Source organism: Sceloporus undulatus, chromosome 5 (genome assembly GCF_019175285.1).
Source record: "Sceloporus undulatus isolate JIND9_A2432 ecotype Alabama chromosome 5, SceUnd_v1.1, whole genome shotgun sequence".
Classification (NCBI taxonomy): domain Eukaryota; kingdom Metazoa; phylum Chordata; class Lepidosauria; order Squamata; family Phrynosomatidae; genus Sceloporus; species Sceloporus undulatus.
In genome coordinates this window covers 94,984,686-94,997,863 of record NC_056526.1, presented here as the reverse complement: position 1 = coordinate 94,997,863, position 13,178 = coordinate 94,984,686, and positions in this window count along the sequence as shown.

The window sequence follows — 13,178 nt, the reverse complement described above, 5'->3', positions numbered from 1 at the left end:
CCCTTTCAGTAATTAGCTTGGTGCCTTGCTCACAAGTATTTAACTTATATAAAACAATATACTTCTCCATTTAATTAGTTCGTTGTTGGTGCTGCAAGATATCAGCCTGCCGTAGATTTTATTTTTAATATATCAGTTTGATTCCACTACTTATCGTTGCTGCTTAAAAAATACTGCAGAAGTCCATCCAAATACACTTGACTGATAGTCTCCTGTCTCTTTTAGTAACAGTATACAGTTTTCCCTCCATATTCACTAGGGTTAGGGGAACAAGACCCGTGAATATGGCAAACCGCAATAACAAAACACTGTTTTTACCTGAGAGGACACTCTCTAGGAATCTCTAGGTCCTCCAGTACAACTCTGTAGTCAAGTCCAACATACCATGACCATGAATGCACTGGAGTAGCTGCAAATGGTCTTTCAGTGCAACTTTTAGTTAAGTTGACCACAGCGTTGCACTGGGGACCTAGACAGTCCTAGAGAGAATTATTAATGTAATCCGTGATAATCAAATCTGCAAATATCAAAGCCGCAAATATGGAGGGAGACTGACATCTTTTTATGAATTAAGAAAAAGGTAGACAATTTAGTAGAGTATTTGTATATTACACTGAAAAAATATACTAATTTGTAGTTATTATTTGTTTATAGCCATTTATGCTCTAAGTCTCATGACATAAGTACAGTAGCATGGATCCCATGTGATGTAGTTGTTGAAACATGGAATACGACTCTGGGAGACCAGGAATCTGCTCAGCCATGGAAACTCACTGGGTGACTTTGGGCAAGTCACTCTTCCTCATATCCAGAAGAAGGCAAAAGACAAGACCCTAGTGAACCAATCTTGCCATGAAAACTTTGTTATAAGTTTCCTGTGCATGTGTATTCATCTCAGGTCATCTGTCGACTTATGGTGACCCCATGAATTTCATTGGGTTTTTTTAGGTAAGGAATACTTGGGGTCACCATGGTCAAAAACACTTCATCTGCAGCAGCAACAGTATAGTGTTTAAGTGAATGATCTGTGGTTCTCCAGTGTTTCTGACCATCATCACCACCAGCAGGATTTTCTTTGGCTTTCTCTTTAGGAGAAATCTGATCATGGCAACTGAAATGGTAGGAATTGTAGTTCAACATATCTGGAAGGCACTAGATTGTGGGGGCATTAATTAGGGTGTGCAAAAACATTCTAATTGCTTTAGCAGACTCCTCGATACCTTCTGATTATGAAGTCAAAGGCTTTCATGTTTTTTGTGGGTTTTTCGGGCTATTGGCCAGTTTACGAAGAGTTTATTCCTGACGTTTCGCCAGCATCTGTGGCTGGCACTCAGAGAATGCCAGCCACAGATGCTGGCGAAACGTCAGGAATAAACTCTTCTAGCATGGCCACATAGCCCGAAAAACCTACGAAAAAACTATCATTCCAATTAATTTATCCTTGTGTAATAAAGTCTTGTTTGTTGTCTGAGGTTGACGTAACTAAATTCCTTTGGAGGGAAATCTCATAAGTTGAATTGAGTTAAAAAAATTATTTAATACATGTCATTCACTAAAAGATATATTGGTAGGTTGTTTTCATCTCATATCCATAGCTTTCAAGTACAAGCTTCTAAATGCTTGGATGAAATTCAGAGCTGTTATTTTTAATGGCTCCCATGATGTAAACACAACAGCTGGACAGAATCTGTCTACCGTATTTAATAACATCTCAGTAGGAGCTCTAATATAGTCTACACTACAGTTTATCAGTGGATGTTTAAAAATATGCATGCACTTTACATGACTCCTAGTTTCTAATATAGTTTAATGAATCACGTTTATTTGTGGATTATTTTGTTTTAGCAACATGTAAATTATCTTTTCCAAGAAATTTCAACTGGGACTAGGTATCTTTTAGCTGACATTACATAAAGTTCACTGAGATCTCAAGTTTATAATTCATCTTCCTCTATATTGTACCATTTCAGGTTTCCACACGAGAGCAGGGCTCAAATCTCGTCTCTCTGTCTTTCTCTCTCTCCATATATATATAAAATATCCATTTTATTCAAAACACCTTCCTCATACATGGGAACCTAGGATGTCACGCATCCATTTCTTATCAAAATCAAGGCATGTTTGTGTGGGAACATTCAGAGATGTACTCTCACCTGCAGCCCCATATTGTCTAAGAAAAAAATAGTGTAGGCTATAACCACACTGGAGTTAAGCTATAAATGGAAATAAAAACACACCAGCTGTGTATTTATTGTCAATTATGTTGTTATACGTGGGCACTCTTAAGATACAGTTTCATTAACCTAGGTAAAATAAAGTTTTTTGAACTAGTTAAGGTCTAGCTGAAGAGGTTTAAATGGGTAACCCGCAATGATGTGAGAGCAGAATATTTTCTATAACTCTGGAAAATTCCACTACTAGATGTTTGCTGAAACATTTTTTTGCTTTTAATTGTTCATATTTCATGAAATTAATTAGTCTCATAATGAATGAACACAATACAAATTAAATGGAGATACTGGATGTATAAAATACTAATCAGTTCTTAAATCAAATGTGTAATTAACTTTTTTCAGGTGATTTCCCTAAGATGTACATATATTTATGCTCATAGCTTTTCAGGCATGCTACAATTGGTATCTTAACATTTTCAGTACCTTCATTTTATATCCTCAAAATCCAAATTGCATTAAGAAGTGTATACTACGGTCCAAATTGCTGATCTAAACACTCAGCCACCACCCTTCCACTTGTCCAGCACACTCTGGCAGGGAATGGGATAGGGATGAGCTGTGAAAATTTACCATCACCTCCCAGCCCATTACCACCACAACTTCACCTTTCTAACCTCACCTTACTCACATTATAAGGAGAAATAGATTGTGTATCATCAGCATGACAGTGACACTTCTCTCTTACATAAATCCCCAGGTAATCTCTTCTAGAAAATTAATCTGTAGTATTATCTAAGTAGCACAGGGACAAGGTGGAGACAGTGAACTTCTTAGCACAAGTACTATCTATACTGAACAGAATCCATCTCTCTTGTAATAATCATACAATGACAAGTAGAACTGAACAGGAGGAGAGGGGAAGAATGTAACAGTTGCATTTAAGACAACTGTTTTTCATTTTTGCATGAGCTTTCATGGATTATAAACCCATTTATCCATGAAGGCTCATACAAAAATAAAAAAAAAACAGTCCTAAAGATGCTGCTGCATTCCTTCCCCCCCCCCCCCACCTTCTCTTTTTGTGCTGCAAGAAAATTAACATGGCTACTCAGAGAACTAAGCATCACTGGCTCACTTCACACGTCCAATTCAAAAAGGATGCCATGGTTGTCAGTGTCAACGCCTCTGCAGAGATGTAGAGGAGAATCAATGGGCTGTACTTCTCTTGTCTCTCTCTCACACTTATATAGCAAGTATACGCTTATCAGTGAACTAGCACTCCCTAACATGTTTACAGTGTGTAAACCCATTGTCTCCAACAAGCTGGGTACTCATTTTATCCACCTATGGATGAATGGGGAGTCTGAATGAACCTTGGAGCCGTCTCTAAGATTGAACTTTACAACGTTGTGGCTGTAGTATCAGCATTTTAACCCCCGTGCCACCAGGGTCTCTGTTGATGGAGGTCATCCATCAAGCAACAAAACACATTGTTTCTGTGACAAAAACAACATGAAGCCGGATTGAAATCAGTCTAGAGTGATTCTGAATACAGGGGTTCCAGTAGTTATTGTTGGACTTCTACACCAGAATCCCACACTATTGGCTATCTAATTTGAAGCCCAACATCATTTGGATCTTTCCAAGAGCTATGGTCTAGATCAGTGGTGCTTGCTCATACTCTAGTCTTCAGGTGTTTTGTACATCACTTCCCAGAATCCCTACCTGTTGGCCAAGTTGGCTGGATCTTCTGGGAGTTGAATCCAAATCACCAGCACCAAGGCCTCCTTCCTCACCCTCTCTTCCTCTCTTCCTGCTGCATCTCCAGCATCCTCCTTCCTCACCCTTTTTTTCCCTCCTCCAGCCACATCCTCCAGTGTCCTCCTTCTTAACCCTCTTCCTCCTCTCCTGCCGTCCTGCCTCCTCCTCTCCTCCTCTTCCTTCTCCTCCCTTCCTCCTTCACAATCAAATCTCTCGTGGCATTTTATCCCTGGTTTTTCCCCCAGTCAGGACATAGCCAGGATTTTAGGAAGGGGGGGTCCCGACTAAGTGCCACCTTATAATGGGGCTTGGTGCAGCGGCGCAGCAGCACATCATCATTTTTCTAATGGAAGGGGGGGGTCCGGACCCCAAGGACCGCCCCCCGGGCTTGGTCCCTGCCCCAGTGTGAAAGTCAATAGGGTTAAAATGCCACAGAGAGATTCGTCATGGAAACCATAGTGGGAACTTCATTTGGTATTGCATTATCGAATCTCCCCAGCTCTACTCAGTCCAAAAAGTGATGTGAATGAGGCCCTAGAGGACCAAAGTTTAGTAACTACTGGTCTACATCATCTTTCTTCTCCAAAATAACTTGCTGTTGGATTGCTACCACCACCTCAGAACATGATTCTCATGAGCACGCTAAAACCAGTAACAATAATTGTTTAGTCACATTAATCCAAACAGGCCTTTTTCAAGTATTGTCTCCCCATCTGTCCCCTTGCCTGCCCCCAAGGTTTTGTAGTTTGTATTCACAAGTGGCACCAATGCACTGACATTTTAACATTCTTGATTTGCAGATTTCATAGAATGTTGGACTAGAACTCAGGAGACCAAGGTTTGAATTTACTCCAGACTACTTCAGACTGCCACACTTTAGGGTCTGTTTTCCTTAGGGTGCAAGCCAGTGCTTTGTCAGATTCATTAAATCAAAAACATTAAAATATCAGATGTCATTCCATGAATATTCTTTTCTCACTGTTATTAATCAAAATGCATATGCAGTGGTATGCTTAATAATCAGAAAGCATATGAAAAATTGGAAACTGAGAGCAGTTTTATCACTGGGGAAAAAATGTGAGTAGTTAGTTGTCATAAACCCGTTTTAGAATTTCACAAGTACAGATAAATTGGAAGGGAAACCTGGGGAAAATGTGCAAAGGGAGAAATACATAGAAGACAGCAAATGGGAGAACATGGTGATTTCTAATCATTTGCCTCAATAGTTTATATTTTGTTTCTGTCATGTGTAGCACTTTGTAAACATATATATTTTTCTTCTGGAAACTTACTGAAATGAGCATGTCTCCATTTGGGATAAAATTTGTCAGGATATTATTTGGTGTCCTACATTGAATTTTTTCCCAGACTTTCCAGTATCTTGGCGATGGTAAATTTCTGAAATCAAATTAAGTACCTTTGCAAGACAGTGCTTGGCTGTGGGAACAAAGTGTTTTCATAATCCCTCTGTTTCGATTTCCACATCATAGGCAAACCTCATCTGCAACATCAGTGAAAAAATTAACTGCTAGCTGATGAATTACGCCCCCATTTGCCTCTCACCACAGGACATTATAGGAAACATCATCAGCACTTTGAAATTCATTCTTACAGTCCTCAAAGGAAGATGATGACAAATGTAGTAACACTTGGGAAATATCAAAGCCTTGCTATTTCTTTTAGAATTTGGCTTATCAGTAAATGAAAACATTGACACAGCGATATGGTCCGATGATATACCTTTTATTCTATTCAGATATGTTCATCTAGTTTCCTTTTCATTATTTAAAATCACATCCATGATAGATTAGATAAGATCTGCAGAGTGCGAAAAGTGATATAAAAATATATGATAATAATTGACCACAATAATGCTGCTGCTACTTAGGATTTTGTTTCACTTTTGAGTGATCAAAGCATTTCACATACATTTTTCATGAAACAATTTTGTAACATAGTCTAGGATTATTATATTTGGTGATAAAAAAGCTTACAAATTTAAAACCAGAATTAAGGCGATACCATGTTAGTTCCCATGCTAGAGGAATGTTCCTGAGAATTGACTGTGGCCTGCTCACTGCTTTATCAAGGGAGGCAACCTTTTTGAGCGGGACCGGGTTGGTGCCCCAAGACAATGGGGGGGGGGAGCCAAAAAATAAATAAATTCATAATTACATAATATAGGACAACATTTTCAAATGTAGGACACTTTTTTTAAATGGAGGACATGCAAAAAATTGATGATTTTTTTAAAATGTTAATATAAATGCATGTTTCTTAGGCATGATCAAAATGGAGAACACATTGGGCATTATTCCTAGACAGATGGCAGAAATGTATTTCCCTTTCTGGCCAACACCCCCTCCCCCCATTCCAAACCAGCACATTTCAGCATGAACATGGCTTACTTAACATGGCAATCTCTTGCATATTTCAGAGCTTATTGCATAACCAAACTCTTGGGTTTCACACTGAACATGGGTTCACATGGCTATGCATATTTAACATGTCAGGGTGGTCTCACAAGAAGTGATTTGCCCTGGGTTAAATGTACTTCTCATAAGTGTGTACTTGGTCAAGGGACTGTGGTTTTTCTTCACTGCGCATGAGTTTGTAAAAACCACAGCAACTTACATAGCCGTGCCTCTGAAACTGGCTCTATCATCATTCACCATCACCACTCCTCCTCCTGCTCCTGCTCCTCTTCTTTTCCTCCTCCTCCTGCTCTTCTTCCGCCTTTCTCCCTCCTCTCCCTTCCTTCCCTTCTTTCCTCCCCGCGTGGCGTGCGAGAGGCCCAAGTCCCCCGCGCGCTGCACGCAGGACCTTTGCCCCCCCCTTGCCCACTGCCAAAGGCCCCGTGCACTTTCACAAGAGGCCAAAGGCCCACAGGGCCTTGGCGGCGGCAATCGGCGGGCGGACCAAGCAGGGGCCGGTCCCCAACGGCTCGGTGGGCTGCATCGGCCGCGGGCCGTATGGTCTGCCGACCCCGGCTTATAATAGGTAGCTAGCTGTTAACATATGCCTATGACTAGCTATTGCTTCCCTTGTGCTAGTGTGGATTTCATTTTAAGCATTTTTGATACTCCTGTCACCCCACACAAGTCCCAGTGCTAAAAACCAGGGGCACAGTTGATTGGGAAGTTGTCCTGCCCAAGCTGCACTGAAACAAAAGAGAGCTATCTCAGTTTGTCTTCAAGGAAAAGTTGAAACTTGTATTGCTTGGTTTTGAAGCTGGAAATGATTTACAACTGGAAGTGATTTGGTGGAGGGGTGGGGGGCATTGATTCTATCACTGGACTGAATTTTCATCCTCTGGCATTTTTAAAGTGAGAGCTGCATTTTTAGGGTTATGTAAACCCAAACCAGCTCTCCTGTTCCTTTTTCCTCCTCGTCATGTCAGTTTGCAGTCCTAAAATGCTAGTGAGTCACACAGTTTGTAGGACTTGTTTCCTATCTAATTCAAGGTAAACAGATCATATGCGCCTTACTGTCATGCTCTGTTCCCCATAAACAAAGGACATTATCATGCCAGGTGGCTGAGCTCTCACCTCCACCATTAGTCAGAAGAGGAGGACAGGTCATACACTGTGGCACTTGTGTGAGGACTGTAGTCACTTTCCAGTGCAATAAGCAGAGGATGAAAGCAAAATCTGTGGGCATACAGAGGTTAGGATCCAACTTGTAGGCCCTGTCCAGCCTTTCTGTGTATTTGGTATACACCAGGAGCAAGGAATCTTTACCTTCATCCTGAAAACAACAGCTTCCTTCCAGGCTGAATAACCTGGGTTACACATTTGACAGGAATAGGAAAACTAGTTTAATTTAATGGTAGCCACTCCTGTTTTTCTTTACAGATTAAAGTGCTTACAGTTTATAATGATCTGTTGACATTGCAATACAGTGAGCCTTTGGTATTTGCTGGAGTTTGGTTCCAGGAACATCCACCCCCACCCCCCCACCCCCCTTTTGCAGATACCAAAATCCTTGAATGCTCAAATCCTATTATAAGCAGTGGCATAGTTAAGATGGTGTTCTTTATATAAAATGGCAAGATCAAGGTTTGCTTTTTGGAGTATTTATATATTTTTTTTAATAGTTTTCAAACCTTGGATGTTGGAACCTGTGGATTAAAGAAAAAAATCTGTGGAAGGCTGACTGTAATAACCTGTGTGTGATACACTGTTCCCTCCTATGTGTTCATCAATCTGTTACAGACTGCCAAATAAAGCTGCTTCGAGTCTCTTTGGAGGTATGCTATTTAAATGATGCATGCATCCTAAGAATCTGGAAGCTGCACCAAAGCTGCACTCCAGTGCTTAGGAATGGAGTGTGGCTTTAGTGCGACCTTCGGACTCTTAGGACCCATGCATCATTTAAATAGCATACCTCCAAAGAGACCCGAAGCAGCTTTATTTGGGCAGTCTGTAACAGGCCTCAGTCTCTGACACCGCTTTGAGGTTCATTCTCTGTTTCGTCACCTATTAAAAAGTCAAGACACGCCTAACATTTGTGCATATAGTCAAACCGTACATCTTCCGTGGGCTTTGGCAGGTGCAAGAAACTCTTGCTTGTAAAAACGGAAGGTCAGAGAAGAGTTTATAACTTGGCACAATGTGCATTTTGTGCCATAAAAATCCAATACAATTTGGGCTTTCCTGCCCTGGTCGTGGAAGTGGCAGAGTATTTGACAATTAACCGAGACAAGGAAGGGGTTAATAAAAGCTGCTGGTTAGTTTGAAAAATGTTCTTTTTGAGTTTTCCTTCCTTTTTCCCTCTCCCCCTTCCCTGGCCTAGTCTGGAGTTGCCACGTGATCCCCTGAATGCCTGCCAGCCTCTTTCTTGTTGATCCTCCAGAGACCATCTGTGCTGGGGGCATTGATTAGAGTGTGTCTGCCGGGATTACATCTTTTTTGTTGCCATGCCAACTAATCAGCTGATTTTTGGTTACCACAGAAACAAAATGTCAGAGCTCACAGTACGGTAACATGAATTCGGCACCACAGAAAATGTTTTCTTAATTGGAGACCTTTTCGTTTTGGATTTTATGAGGAAAGTTGCACGGAAGCGGGAGAGGGAGCCTACGTCAAATACGATTTTATCTTCATTGATTAGAAGTTAATAATTCTCTCCCCCCCCCATTATAAATTAGGACATTTAATATCGCTACAAAGCATGCTTGTTAGCTATTACGGTCTTTGAATGATTCTAGTTTGTATCAGTGGTTGCTATAAAAACTCTAACCTGAATCAGGCATGATCCAGATATTTCTTTTAATAAAGGGATTCTGCACTCAGAGAGTTATTATTATTATTATTATTATTATTATTATTATTTTAAAAAGATCCCAATATGGCTGGTAAACTAATACAGGGTTATACCATTGATCAGTATGAATAAAAATTCAGATTCACTTCCACTTTTTCTTTGCAAATGTCTGATTATTATTTTTTTTAAGCCATCAAAACAAAGCGGTCATTTTCACATCATGTGCTAACTGTAGTAGTTACGTAAGCTAACTATATATATATATATATATATATATATATATATATATATAGTCTGTGGAATTTCTTAGCCAACTAAAATTAGTTAAATGAAGGTTAAAAGTAGTAAATGTACTTGCATAAGCTAAATGCATGAAGAAACACCTGTTAACATGTAACCACCATTGCACTCTGAATATATGAGCCTTTGGGTATCAAACTACAGTGGAACCTTGTTATACACTGGGGTTTGGTTCCAAGATCCCCCGTGGATAACAAAATATGTGGATGCTCAAGTCCCATTAAATATAATGACATAGCAAAAAGGTGTCCCTTATTAAAAAAAAATGGAAAATCAAGATTTGATACTTGAAATTTATACTTTTTTTTTAACCTTTTCAAACTGGATGTTTGAATCCATGTATAAAAAAAAATCTGTGTACAAGAAGGGCCGACTGCATATGTCAACAGGATTCAAACTGCAGAGGTATCTGCCAGCCATGTCTTTTCTTAAAGGAAGCTGCACATTCTGACATTAGGTACTAAATGTGCAGGATTTGTGTAGCTATCATTCATGACAAATCAGAAAAGTAAACAATTTAGGGTCTATCTAGTGCTGGCCTTTTGCATATATACATGGATCCTCCATATCAATTAGGTTCAGTTATCTCCCCCACAGATGCTTAAAAATGCAGATGATCAAGACCCATATTTTCAGTGGCGGTGACTTGAACATACATGCATGCTCCAGCATGTCCACATTCAAGTTGCCACCACTGAATAATGTGGGACATGGTGATCTGTGAGTGGTTAAATTAGCAGATTGGACATCTACCGATAGGGAGGGCCCACTGTATTTCTATTAGCTTAAAGAGTTTCCACTTGTATCTGAGGCTCACCAACCCTTTTACCCAGTGCAGCTTTTTGTGTGATTGTCTGTAGTATTCTAGAACCCTTAAGAGTAGCTTTGGGAGAGATGGGAGGATGCAAGGCATTTAATACCTGATTTCTTGGTTGACGCATCCTTAAAGTTATTCCTTCAAAGAGGAGGCAGGAATAAGGAGCCTCTGCTGTAGGAGTTTCTAACAAAAACTTTCCATCCAAGTATTCCATCTCATCCAGCATTCTGCTTTTCAGCTGGCCAACCTGGGATGTAAATCTTCATAAATGACATTATTGTAGGCAAGAGTAATTTTATCCTTTTTCTCCTTGCTGACAGAACAGCACCAAAAACTTAGCAATTTTTGAAGACTATTTGCAGTTTTGGGATTTATTTTGTTTTTTAAAAAAGCATATGGAGATTTTTTGCACATAAAATGGCATTTTTCTGCATAGATAACAGCATTTTCTACACAAAAATGCTGTTTTCTGCACAGGAAATTTTGTGCAGAAAATAATATTTCTGCACAAAAATGCTGTTTCCTGCACAAGAAATTTATTATTATTATTATTATTATTATTATTATTAGTTGCTGTGCAGTAAATGTCATTTTCTGTGGCAAACTAAACTCACATGCATTTTTTCATGCAGAGTAAGTTCGGAACAGCAGAAGATCTTACTTATCAGGATTCTTCTTGTCAGGGTTTCCTTAAAGTTAAAGAAACTTTCCATTTAGTATATATCTACTGCAGTGAGCACACAGTTAAAAAACTTCTACCCAAGGTTTAAATACTACTTGGAAATATTCTTTTCCATCCCTACCACCAGTTGCAACTAGTAAAAACTATAAATTATAAAGGCTATATAGCCCCTACTGCCCCCTTTCACAACAAAACGCAGTGCGTTAAAATGCTGTCTTTGAGTCGAACAGTCCTAATTGGATTATAATGTTTCATATGCCTAATTGTGGTAGAATTGGAATTTATATGTTCATGATATGGTTACTGTCTATAATAATGAGCAAGTACAGTACACAGTAACATGAAGATAATTTTGACTTCTAACGTGTGTGTGGCAGTTCTGAGTTCTAGGATTGGAAAAGAGTTTTATGTTTCTGTGCCCTGTTTCCAAATTGTTATAAATCGTTTATTATTGTCCCACTGTCATTTTTTCCCCGTTAACTAAAAAAGGCCTGAAACACTTTAGCTTTTGTCAGTGTAAGGAAGGATTCAGATTCATTTAAATTTCTTTTTCTGTACCGGTGTGTACGTTTTCAGCATGGCCAGCAGAAACTGTCACAGTGGCCGGTTACAGACTACCAAATAAAGCCGGCTTGAGGTCTACTTTGGAGGTATGCTATTTAATGATGCATGGTCACATAAGATCCGGAGGTCCGCCAAAGCCACACTCAATCCTAAAGCACGGATGGCACAGCTTTTGGGGGTCAGCGTCCGGATTCTTAGGAAATGCATGCATCATTAACAGAGACCTCCTCCAAAGAGAAACCTGAAGCAAGCTTTATTTGGGCAGTCTGTAACAGGCCACAATTTGAAATGTGCTGTACCATAGACGTCATTAATGGCATTAGGATATGTACGTCCTTTAAATTAATCATTTCCTTGCATGTTTTAAACATTGATAATGTTTTCCCCCCATTTAAATAGCTTAGTGAACTGCATTTTCATCGATTATCTGTCATGATCCCCAAATCCATGCTTTTTCATCTCCTATTTAGACACGTTTGCTTAAAACATTTCGGTAATTTCTCTGACCTTACGCCTCATTGAAAAGCATCCTTGTTGGCTTATGTCCATGTTAGTCTATAAAGCACAATAATTTAAATGTGGTGGTTTTGCCTATCATTTTTATCGTTGTTTTTTAAACTAGTTATCACACCTATGTCATAGGCTATGGACTTCCATACCTGTGGACACTTAGAAGCCAATTATAAGGTCTTTTTTATGTTTAAATAAGTATAGTCCATTAGATCATCCCCATCTACAAGCTTGCTAACACTCTTGGGGAACTCTAAAATGTTGGTAAGGAAGAACTTGCTGTACCAGAATCCGATTGTAGTTGCTCTGATTTATTGTACTTAAGAGTGCTCAGCACAACTAGGCATCTATTTATTAATTCATTTATTTAATACCCTGTTATATAGAGTTCTTGTACATACTGTTAGTTGAATCAACAAAAATCTAGGCCAGCCAAGGGACCTAGATTTGAGACAATGATCATTACTACTTAAGAGATGTATTTGCAATTATTGCTTTTATATCATTTTTTGGTCAGTTATCGTGGCTTCCAGAAACATATATGAGCAAATCTCAGAGAGTAAACAAATATATGACCTTATTCAATTATATCCCAGCACCCAACTTTAAGAGCAGCAAAGAATACCCTTTTCATAATGTCATCTGAATGTCGGGAAGAGGCAAAGCCTTTAACAATTGAGAAGGTGTGAAAATATTAACAAGTGTAGCTTTTCTTGGCCTGGGCCCTGCCTTGCCTCAGAAGAACAAGGCTGCAGTGACACGAGAAGCTATAGAATTTATCTTTGTGTGTTTGCCTATATTGTATAGATGGGAAGGAGGGGAAGAAGCTAGATACAAGCAGAGTTTAGAGGACTGTTTTTAAAGTAGTTACACGTCCCATTTTTCAAAATAAGTGATTTATGGCACCATTCTAATGATAATTCAGATAATTCTGGAACAATGATGAGTTTCTCTTTTTTACTTTTGAGTATAAAACTACCTCTTCTCCATGTTTTAGCACCCTCAAATAAATGTTGTGCTAAAAAAAACCTTTAACCAGTGGATCCTGTTGCTTCTCAAAAGTGACAAGTCTTATGATGTTGTTATCTACAAAGTAACACTGGAT